Here is a 10,483-nt window from a genome sequence, read left to right as displayed (position 1 = left end):
ACCTTCTTTTTACCCCCTATGTATTTAAAGAAGGACTTCGTATTGTCCTTAATCTGGGAAGCTAGTCCCAGTTCCATCTCTGCCTTGGCCTTCCTGACCGCCCCCCTACATCCCCGAGCAACTGCAGTATAGTCCTCCCTGGTGATGTCCCCTCCTTTCCATTGGGTGCACACCTCCCTTTTAGCTAGGAGACATTCCCAGATGCTTTTGGTGAGCCATGGGGGCTTGTGTGCCCTCCTGCTCCCTTTGATCCGCATTGGGATTACCTCCCTTTGGGTTTGGAGGATCATCTCCTTAAGGAGTGACCACTCTCGTTGGACACCTGGCTCCCCTCCCCTCCGGGACCTCGGTGCTTCCCCGACTTTTCTCCTTACCTCATTGAAGTCTGCCCTCCTGAAATCTAGGGCTGCTGCCTTGTGCATGCCTTTGCCACCTTGGCTGGATGGTGAATTCCAGCAGGCGATGATCGCTGTCGCCCAGGTGGTCGAGCACCCGCAGCCCCCTCACCAGGTCATCACCCGTGGCCAGCACTAGGTCCAACAAGGCATCCCCCCTGGTGGGGCTGTGCACCTCCTGGGTTAGGTGGAGGTCCTGCACTCTGTCTAAGAACCTACGTGAGTGGTCAGACCTGGCTGACTGCTCTTCCCGGCAGATGTCGGGGAAGTTCAGGTCCCCCATGACTACCACATCCTTAGCCTTCACTACCTCTGTGAGCTGACCTAAGAATTCCTAGTCGAGCTCTTCCCCTTGGTTGGGAGGTCTGTAGTAGACCCCCACTGTTAAGTCTCTTTCCTCTCGACTGTGTTACAGTTGTGTAGTTCCATTGGGCAAAGAGCTTTGCTAGAGCCACTGTCTTCCTTTTGCTTCTGTTTCACAGGGAAGTGCTCGTGGGAGAGCTAGAGAGTTGCTCTCTGCTATATATGAATCTCTAGTTCTCCAAGGCTGCTGAGTGCCGTGGGTTATTCCCAGGGACAGCAGGTCTATAAAGTAGTGAGGCTGTGAGAGTTACTCTGGACTGAGGAGGTGAGTTGCTTTCCAGATCAACTTGTAGCCCCTCTCTGCACTGGTTTTAGAGTAACAAAGATCCTGTCCCATGTTCTTATCCTGGTTGTGGCTCCAAGCCCCAAGTCTGGAACCTCATGCTTCCCTCTGTCCCATGCACAAGAAGGGAGTGAGAGAGTGGACAGAAGAGGCATGTGGTTCCTAAATGCAACCCCCCTTATCTCTCCCTCTCCCCATGTTGCATTCATGGGGTGGGGGGGAAGTACCTCTTTTTCATGTCTGCAGTAATCTACTCCTCTGGTCCTCCCCTCTTCCCAGCCCCAGTGGATGTGGGATGCCTTAGGCTAACGTGTGTCTACAGCTGGGTGGATCTTTTTTTTTTTTCCAGTAGAGCGTTTATTCATTAAACAATGCAATTTTGGGGCAGCTAGAACAATTTACAAATTTGGATCAAATTCACTAAACAGCTTCAGCTGAAATGTGTCAGAATGCTTTTAGAAATATTACAGACAACTTATTTTGACAATTGCAAAACAAATGATTTCAGCATTTCCAAAATATCTTGCTTTTAGGTATTTGAAATAAAAACCTGTAAGCTCTCTGGGGCAGGGCTTGTCTTGTTCAGTTGGTACAGTCTCCAGCCCATGGGGTTCTGAACTATGACTTGCACTTGGTGGAGCCATGATAATAGGAACAGTAATTTACAGCGGTAATGGTACTCAACCCAGGTGTGTGTGAGTTCTGAGTTTAAATCTACCATTTACCTGAGGGAATTTAAAATCACATCATGCATCTCTAAGAAAAATCATAGAAAATTAGGGGTCACCTAGTCCAACCCCCCTGCTCAAAGCAGGACCATACCCAATTAGATCATCCCACCCAGGGCTTTGTGAAGCTGGGCCTTAAAAACCTCCAAGGATGGAGATTCCACCACCTCTCTAGGTAACCTGTTCCAGTACTTCACCACCCTCCTAGCAAGAGAGTTTTTCCTATTATCCAACTTAAACTTCCTTTGCTGCAACATGAGACTGTTGCTCCTTTTTCTGTCATGTGCCACTGAGAGCAGTCCAGCTCCATCTTCTTTCAAATCCCCCCTCAGTCTCTTCTTCTGCAGAATGTCATACCACCATACTAAAGGGCATCATAGGGCAGGATTACTTCTGATCTCCCCTGCTACTTCTGTTCTACTTCATGAGCTGCTTAAATATGGAGCAGGAGAGGCAATGTGTGTACTATCCTGAAAGGCAGGAAACTTTGGAATGAAATCCACTCTGTCTGACTCTGCATAAGGATTTGCTTCTCTCTAAAGAGAGCTTTTTCTGGGAAATGAGAAGCGGCAAGCTATAAAAAGAGGCCTCTGTTAGAAGAGTCTAACTTCTTCAGATGTTAAATTGGCCTCCAGATGCAAACAGCCATGTTCCTGCTATAACAACAATCGGGAACTAGTGCCTCAGTCTACTCAGACAGACAAGGGTGTACGTTGATTCTATAATGTTTTCCTACAAAATTGTGACTTGTGGCATTATATAAATGCTATGGCCTTTACCAGCTTTTTTGCTAGGTTGCGTGGAACTCATTGCCATAGAGGCATTGTCTGAAGCCTGAGCTCCAAATCCAAATGGCTTCTCTTTGGACAGATTGCATATGCTGCAGGCATAACCTAAGGAGTTGGAGAACTGCACAATCACAATATCCTTCGATTTTAAGTACACCAGCTGTGGCTTAATATCATGAGGAACCAAAAAGCCAGTCTGTGAGTGGATGTCAGCTTTACATTCTTGCTACCCAAGCTGATTCAAAGCATTCAAGCCACTCCTTTATGATGCTATTTCTCAACCCGTGGGTTGTGACCCAAAAGTGTCACAAGCACATTTCAAAGGGTCACAAGCTGTGGCAGGGCAGGGGGTGGCAGGAAGGTACCTGCCCTTTCCAGCAGGGGAAGGGGTGGGGAGAGGGCTGCGTGGCTGGGCTGGTAGCACCAGGGGCCAATGTCCTGATGGGGTGGCTGGGAGATGCTGGGTGGGAGGGGCCATGACCAGGCTGCCTGGCACAACACGGCAGCCCCGTGGGGTGGAGGGTGGGTGAGGATGGGGACATGTCTCTCCTCCTCTTCCCACCAGCCCATGTGGGGGTTGGACTTGCTCCACTGTCACCCGTATGGGCCAGAGCCGGTACAGCTACTGTGCTCCCCCTCCAGCACGGTTGGGGGAGCGGGGAGCTGTGGGTCAGGAGTGAGGGATGCCAACATGGCCTGGGGGGGGCAGGGGACTTTGAGTCAGGCACCAGCAGGGCCGGGGGTGTGGGTTGGGACAGGCCATGGATCTTTGCAAATGGGTCCCGGCAGGAAAAAGCCTGAGAACCACTGCTTTATTGGGAAGGCTAAAATAATTTCAGTTTTCTCTGGAGCTGTGCTGAGCAAATGCCTTGGCTTGTGGGGTAGGGATGGAGCTGGACTCTCTGGGAAGCAGTAGAGGTAGAATGTCATGGAAAAGTTGCTGTTTCAATTTTAGCTTTGCTCAAGAAGTCTGTGGAAGAAGCAATTTTACTAAGGTTTTTTATTAAAAATAAACATTTATTTAAGCAGGCCAGCCTCCCACACATGACGGTAGCAAGAGTATGCTCAGCAGTACCCTTGGGGATATCAATATCTCATGGAAACAGGTGCATTTGCCAACATATGGGCTGAGCTTTTTGGATTGTAATATAGCAAGCAATCCATGTGAGCCTGAATACCCGTTCAGAGCTAATTTGTGAGCAATGGGAACTTTGGCTTTTATTTATTCTAACACTTTGAAAGCTTCCCAGCATTCCTTTTTCTCAACCATCTGTATTTAGTTTTACAATACCTGGCAGGAGATTCAGGTTTGCTTTGTGAACAGGGGTGATGGATGTCATATACACACACACATATCTGCAGTTTTCCTGTTTTGGTTGGAGTTCATATTATTTTGTGTCTTCAGTTGTTGCAAAAGTCTCACTGGTGCAACCATCTATTTTTTGGTGTATTTCTGGTGCCTCTTTCTATTTTATTTTTAGATATCAAAGCCAATAATTTGGTATTCAGTACACACAATCCACAGATTTGTCAAACTTGATATTAAACATATCAAACGGAAAACTACATTAATAGAATGTTAAGATTGCAGAATCAAGCACCCAGAATTTAGGAAATGCCAGACTATAGGTTGCCTCATCAACCTTAATTTGCTTTGGATGGCATTTTCTTTGCATTACAGCCTCTAAGCAGATGATAGCTGATCACATGCCATTTCCACCCTTCCCTCCGCCCCCCCCCCCAATAAAACCTATGCCTCATTAAATGTGCAGAATATTGAATATGTCCCTTCTATGGCAAATGTCATTTCTATTTTAGAGAGATAAGTAAATATTTTTGCAAGTGGCCTAAGGGATTTAGACATCTATTTCCCATTAATATTAGTATACTAGCTGAAACTTGCAAAACCTTTGCAATTAAATTTTTATGGCAAAAGTATTTCTTTAAATACAGGATTTTTAGTTATCCTTTGACTGACTACTTTAACACAATCAAAACTTCTCACCCTCAAAAAGGCTACATAAAGCTGTCCATGTCTAAACACAGGCTCAGTATATAAATACATATTTTATCAAAAGTCTGACCTTGTGACTTGCTTATAGTCATAGAATAAGAGGGCCCTTGTACACATGACTAAGGGCCATTGCATACACGAGGAAATTGCCCCTTTTAGTGGTTTAATTACCCTTTTTAATTGTGTAACAGTGTACATGTTCAGTGGCATGTTACAATTAAATTTCGTAACACTGCACACGTTTGGCAGCATGTTACAATTTAAATCATATTTTTATGCAGCAAACTAAAACACATCCCATGTATTTTTTAGTTAGCTATATAACAAATTACAGTGATAGTCCTCATGTGTACAAGGGCCCTATCTGGAGAGGGCAGTGGGGATGGCGTGTGGGGTACTGGAAAGCCTGGGTGGGCTCAGGGAAGCTCAGGCTTGGTGGGTTTCCAGTGCCCTATAAACTGCCCCTGCTGCCTTCTCTGGCTGCCAACACACCCAACTGTGCTCCTACTGCTTTCCCAGGACAGCCAACCCATTCTCAGGTGGTCCCAGGTGGCTGGGAGGTGGCAGGGATGGTGCATGGGGTGCTGGAAGCCTTGCCAAGCCCAAGCTTCCTCAAGCATGCCCAGGCTTCCAGCACCCTCTGCACTGGTGGACCTAGCAGATGTTGCCTGTGAGCTGGGGCTGCACCTGCACAGCTAGCACCCTGCCCAGGCAGCCCTGGGGGGCACTGGTATTGTGGAGGGAAGCACTGCCCCACCCATCCCCTGCAACTAAGGGGGATACACTACCCAGTGGCAGCTCAGGCGGGCAGGCTCCACGGTGGGGCTGAGGGGCCTGATCTTTTCTTCTGCTCCTGGAGCCTGCCTGCATCTCCCACAGCTGGGGGACAAGTTGCCGGTGGGTTGCGCAGCCCCTGAGCTGCTGGGGACCCCGGTGCTTTCCTCCACAGCATCAGCACCCCCTAGGCAGTACTCATCCACTGGCACCCTGCCTGGGTGGTCCCAGGGGGTGCTGCTGCTGTGGAGGGAAGCACTAGGGTCCCCCCACAGCTTGTCCCTCAGCCGCGGGAGAGGTGGGCAGGCTCCGGGGGGGGGGGGGGGGAAGGTTTGGGCCCCTCACCTCTTTTTACGTCTCCCTCCCCCTTAGGCTGAGCCTGCCCATTCCATGGTGGGGGCCCCCGCAGTGCTTCATTGTAGCTCTGACTTGCCAGCATATCTGTTTGAAATGCCTCAGGATCTATAATAATAACAAGCTCATGCGATCTGTCCCGAGCACTCGGACTAGTTGTTTCAGTAAGTATTGTGATTGGCTGCTGAGACAACCAATCGGAGTGCTCTGGACAGAGTAAGCCTATTATTATTATAGATTCTCCTGGGCGATGTAGGGAATCTTAGCTCTGAATTGGGAATCAGGCACAATTCAAGGCATTCAGGTTCTTGGCACAAATTGGATCTGAAAGGCTGTGCGCCAAAATCTGGCTTCATTGAAGTTCAGAGGCAAAACTTCCATTGATACTAGCCAGAGTTAGAGCAGGATTGGTAGGTGTCCCAGTAGCAGGGTTAGGCTCAGAGCCAGTAGGCTTCCCGGTGTGGGTGGTGGCAGCTGGGGATCTCCTGGCTCAATTTAGGGTTGGAGTTTTGGCACTGTCCAAGCTCGTTCTCATGGCTGGACTGCTACTACATGTTTCCTGCCTGGAAATAGGTTGGGAACTACTGGAGTAGTCTGAGCTAGGGTTGGGTTTAGAGGATGAACAAAGTTTTAGGCTGTGTTTTGTGGCTGGAGCTGGTAGGGCTCCCAAGCTAAGTTGAGGACACTGGAATTCTTTCAGTGGGGCTGATGTCTTAGAAAACTCAAGAGCTTTTCTGGTTGGTGCATTAGCTTGTAAGAGACCCCTGTGATCACATCCACACTGTGCAAGATGCCATCTTCATTTCTTTTAGGAGTTTAACCTGACACAAAGGAGCTGAGTACATGGGGGCCCAATGGCCCTGGCCCCCCTTGGCAAGAGGGCTGTCTCCTGAAATGCATAAAACTTTCCACATGTCCATCATTTTACACCCTGCATGGCAAAAATAAAAGTCAGTGCCTATGATGGTTGGCACTGGATTTATGACCCAGATGCCTTGTTTCAGAGGCAAAACCATCAGACCAACCATGATCTTTCCATTTGGTAATAAGTAAATTTATTGATGCACAGTGAAAGCAGATAAAATTGCTTGTATTATTTTTATATATCTACCAGTCCTAGGACTGTCATCGGAGTCAAGGTATGACTGGCCAGGACACAAGCTTCACTCTGAGGTTCTCTCTTGAACGTCAGCTGTCAGCAGGCTGGTGGTTGGAGGCCAGGCCCCCCAACCCCTGTGGGGTGGATAAAATGGGCTGGTGGTGTGCCCTCTGTCCATGGTGCCTTGCATTCCCCTCTTGGGGACCCTCTGTCCATGTGGCCTTGGGGACCCCTCTTGGGGACCCTTTGTTACCCTCAAGTCCCTTCTTCTCTATCCTTTCCCTGTCCTGATGACTCTCCATCTGTAGCTATTGTTGATTGGTCTTTCTATGGTCGTTGTACTGTCCACATTCTGTCCTGTCAGCATATTCCTTTGTTGCACAAGCCCATCGCATGCACACATCCTAATTTGGGCTTTCCAGGTCTTTTCCTAATTTGGTCTGTTCTCCTAAAACCAGAAATGTCAGGTCCCCACTTTGGGGCCTTGTGAGCTCGTGCCACCTTACCTCATGTTGTGGAACAGTGCAATATGCCCACAATTTCCCAGGCTATGTGCATATCTGTTGGCCTTGTTGCTTGCCTGGGTTAGACACCCTGTCTGCCTTGAAGGCTATGAAACTGTGCGAGAGCCAGGCCTTTAGAAATCAATTAAACCTTGATACCACTTTGCCCATGACTTGAAGACAAAAACTTCCCAACAGTTCCAACAAACCTCCTTGCCCTCCCTTTCCTGTGTGCTGAGCTGTTGCTCTTCTGATACAGAGGGTATGCAGCCTGAGCCTTAGAGTGGCAGTGGCTAAAGAGTTTTTGATTGGACAGAGCTTTTTGTTGAGGGCATTCTCCTCTCTCTCCAGAAGTAGAGCTTTTTTCCCAGGTGGCTCAGGGTCTTCCAGATCAGGGGCGAGCAATTATATCGGGTGGAGGGCTGCTTAGTGAGTTTTGGCAAGCCATCAAGGCTGCATGACAGGCATCCAGGGGGAGATATATATTAATTTTCTACATTTAGGGGCCCCGCAGGCCGGATAGAATGTCCTGGCGGGCCGCATCTGGCCTGCAGGCCGCATCTTGCCCACCCCTGTTCTAAATGCTCCATTTGCTCTGCTGCACCCTGTACTTGTACACACAAAGTATACCAGGGGCCCATTCTGGAAACACTTGGAGGTAACATTTGCAGCATGATGTGGCACAATAGCACTGGCAAGGGGGAAGGACAGGACTCATGTCAGTAGCATTATTCAGCTGCATGCTTCACCTACTACCTGGCCAGCTTGGTGCTCCACTTAGAAAGGAAGTAACCTCCTTCAAACCCATTGCAGTTCAAACATATCGTTGAGGAGAACCACCTGCCCTTTCTTCATGTCCCTTTCTGTCATTGACATAGGTGCAATTGCAGGTGACTTGCTTGGAGAACAGGCTTTTCCCTTGTCTAAAGCATCCATACCCCTTCTAGGCACTGGGCAATTAACTAGCAAACCAGAATAATGTGCTTGGTTGTTGCATTCAGATCTGGAATAAAATGTTTCTTTTCAGTTTGCTAACAATTTTGTTTCCTCCTGCCCCCAGGATAGCCAAATAAGTACAAAAGGAAAAAGTCTGTGCAGCCCTATATTCTGGTCTCCAGAATCCTCTTACCTCAATCTATGCATCTGCTGTATCTTATCTGCCCCTTTCCCCTGAAGAAACCCCATGAGGTTTAGCACTGGATCCTGATGTATTTTCAAACTGCCATCATCTCCTAGCCCTGATGTGGACACCTGCCTCTTACAATTAACATCCCCTGTCCATGTTCCTGAAACGCAGCTCTCAGACTGACATCCTGGACTTGCGAGCAATGCTGAGCCTGATCTACCTGCAAACCAGAGCCAAGAAAACATATTGGGTTGTACACCATCCATTGTGGCTGTAATTCTGTGTGAGGACACTTTTACATGGGAAGTGAAGTGTCCTTTTTAGACTGAATTTAAATGGGCACAAAATAATCCCTATTTTGATCAAAACTAGACACTTCTGGTCTAAAACAATGCCTGCACAGACATTTTGGTGAGTGATTCACTTTGTGTAGACAAATTCTTAGGAACAGAAGAAACACTGGGAATTCATATTGATTGATGGACCTCCTCAGAGCAACTTTGGAAATGCCTTTGTAAAGAACTTGGGTCAATTGATGGTTAATCCTTTAATGTAGCTGAGAGGCTGCTGTGAGCATGAGTTGGTGATGCTGCTCTGTCCTCACATATTGGGCTGTATGTTCTGTGGACTGTTCCTTATTTTGGGCTGTGGGACTGATTTCATGTTTGTATCTAGACCCCTAAGAGCCTTTTATCTTTTGTCCATTTTCATGGGGCCACCTCAGTTATTTATCCTAGCTGTTTCTCTTTTCTCAGAGCTTTCCAACACAGGGAAAATCACCAGCCTAGTTATGTTGCTTAGTGCTTCAGTCTGTACAGATGTACTAAGACTACACTGTTCTATGAAGGCCTTCCTTGTCTCCGCAGCCCTTCCTATGGGCTAGCTCAGGCTTGCTGAAGGACTTTCTGCTCCATAACCTGGCTTCTGTGGTTGCCATTCTTAGGCACTTGAATCTCCTCTATATGTTGCCTAGAGAATCTGGGTGCTTAAGTCCTAGGAGTGGACTGCAGTAGACAGCAAGGCTCCTAAAAGAAGTGCACCAGTGCTTGGCATTGCAGCACCCTAGATAATTTTGTGGACCTAGGTCTTAGCTTCTGTTCCCCATTTGTAAAACAGGGTGAATGTCACTGCACTGTCACCCACAGAGGGTATGAGTTGCAACGTGCTCTGATAACAATGAAAGGTGGGTTATGTAATGCCTAAGACAGGCTGTACCGGTATACCTTTAGTAGAGCAAGAGGTGGAGTTAATGCTGTGGGACTCTCCTAATATGCACAACAGTGATAGATTTGTCTCCTTGTGAGTCTGAGATGTTCCTGGACAGGAATTTGATGAAATGCCTGAAGAAAGGCTTTTTGGAAGGAGAAATTATTCCAGCTGTGTTAGCTGTCTGAATCCTGTTCTGTTTTGGCTTCAACTATTAAGCCCTTTAAGCTTGGACCAGATTGATCGCAAATGCTTCTATGTGAGAGATTGCAATCTACCTGGGGTAGAATAATTTAAGTTCCCTAGAATTCTGTGGCTGGGTAAAACTGCTGATAATTAAATTTCGTCTTCAAAGCTATGAGAGACATGGGAAATCATTCTTTATTTGGTACCTTGCCACTTCACTTCACTGGTGAGGTCCAGCTGGGACTTTGGATGGTGAATGTCATGCAGAGACAAAAAATAGGCCTCCTTTTGGTGTGATGTTCATGCTTGTAACTACCTTTCTTAATTATAGTTTTCTTCAAGTCTATACAGGCTGAGTATGAAAGACATGTAGAGGTAGCGGGTCAGGGTCAGGTGGTGTCAATTGGCATGTTGTTCTGCTGACCTTTCGTGACATTGCTTTGTACCATTTCAGAGATCTGGCCCTGGAAGTTCATCTATTATAGCATATTAGCCAACTGCCCATTAAGAAGGGCAGGGGGAGGGGAGGGGGGGAACAGAGCACCACCACCTACTGGCCTGCACTGCCACTGCTTTGCCTCTGCCCCGCTTCCCCCCCACCCCCGGTACAGCTCTGTGCGCCCCCTCCCATCCCCTGCCACTCCACCCCATGGTGCCACCGAGA

At 47.8% G+C, this 10,483-nt stretch overlaps 1 long non-coding RNA gene across 1 annotated transcript in view; it reads left to right on the top strand.

Annotated features, from left to right (window-relative positions):
• Nucleotides 1-964: 964 nt before the first annotated feature.
• Nucleotides 965-10,483, top strand: part of LOC109305390 — a 65,050-nt gene continuing 55,531 nt past the window's right edge. Inside the window, exon 1 of the long non-coding RNA XR_002099616.1 lies at nucleotides 965-1,023. This is a non-coding gene — a long non-coding RNA (uncharacterized LOC109305390). The remainder of the gene's footprint in view (nucleotides 1,024-10,483) is intronic.

This window comes from Gavialis gangeticus, unplaced genomic scaffold (genome assembly GCF_001723915.1).
Source record: "Gavialis gangeticus isolate Ggan-Ray unplaced genomic scaffold, GavGan_comp1, whole genome shotgun sequence".
In the NCBI taxonomy this organism is placed as follows: Eukaryota; Metazoa; Chordata; order Crocodylia; family Gavialidae; genus Gavialis; species Gavialis gangeticus.
Note: the sequence above shows the minus strand (reverse complement) of the source record. Positions and strands in the feature narration are given on the sequence as shown.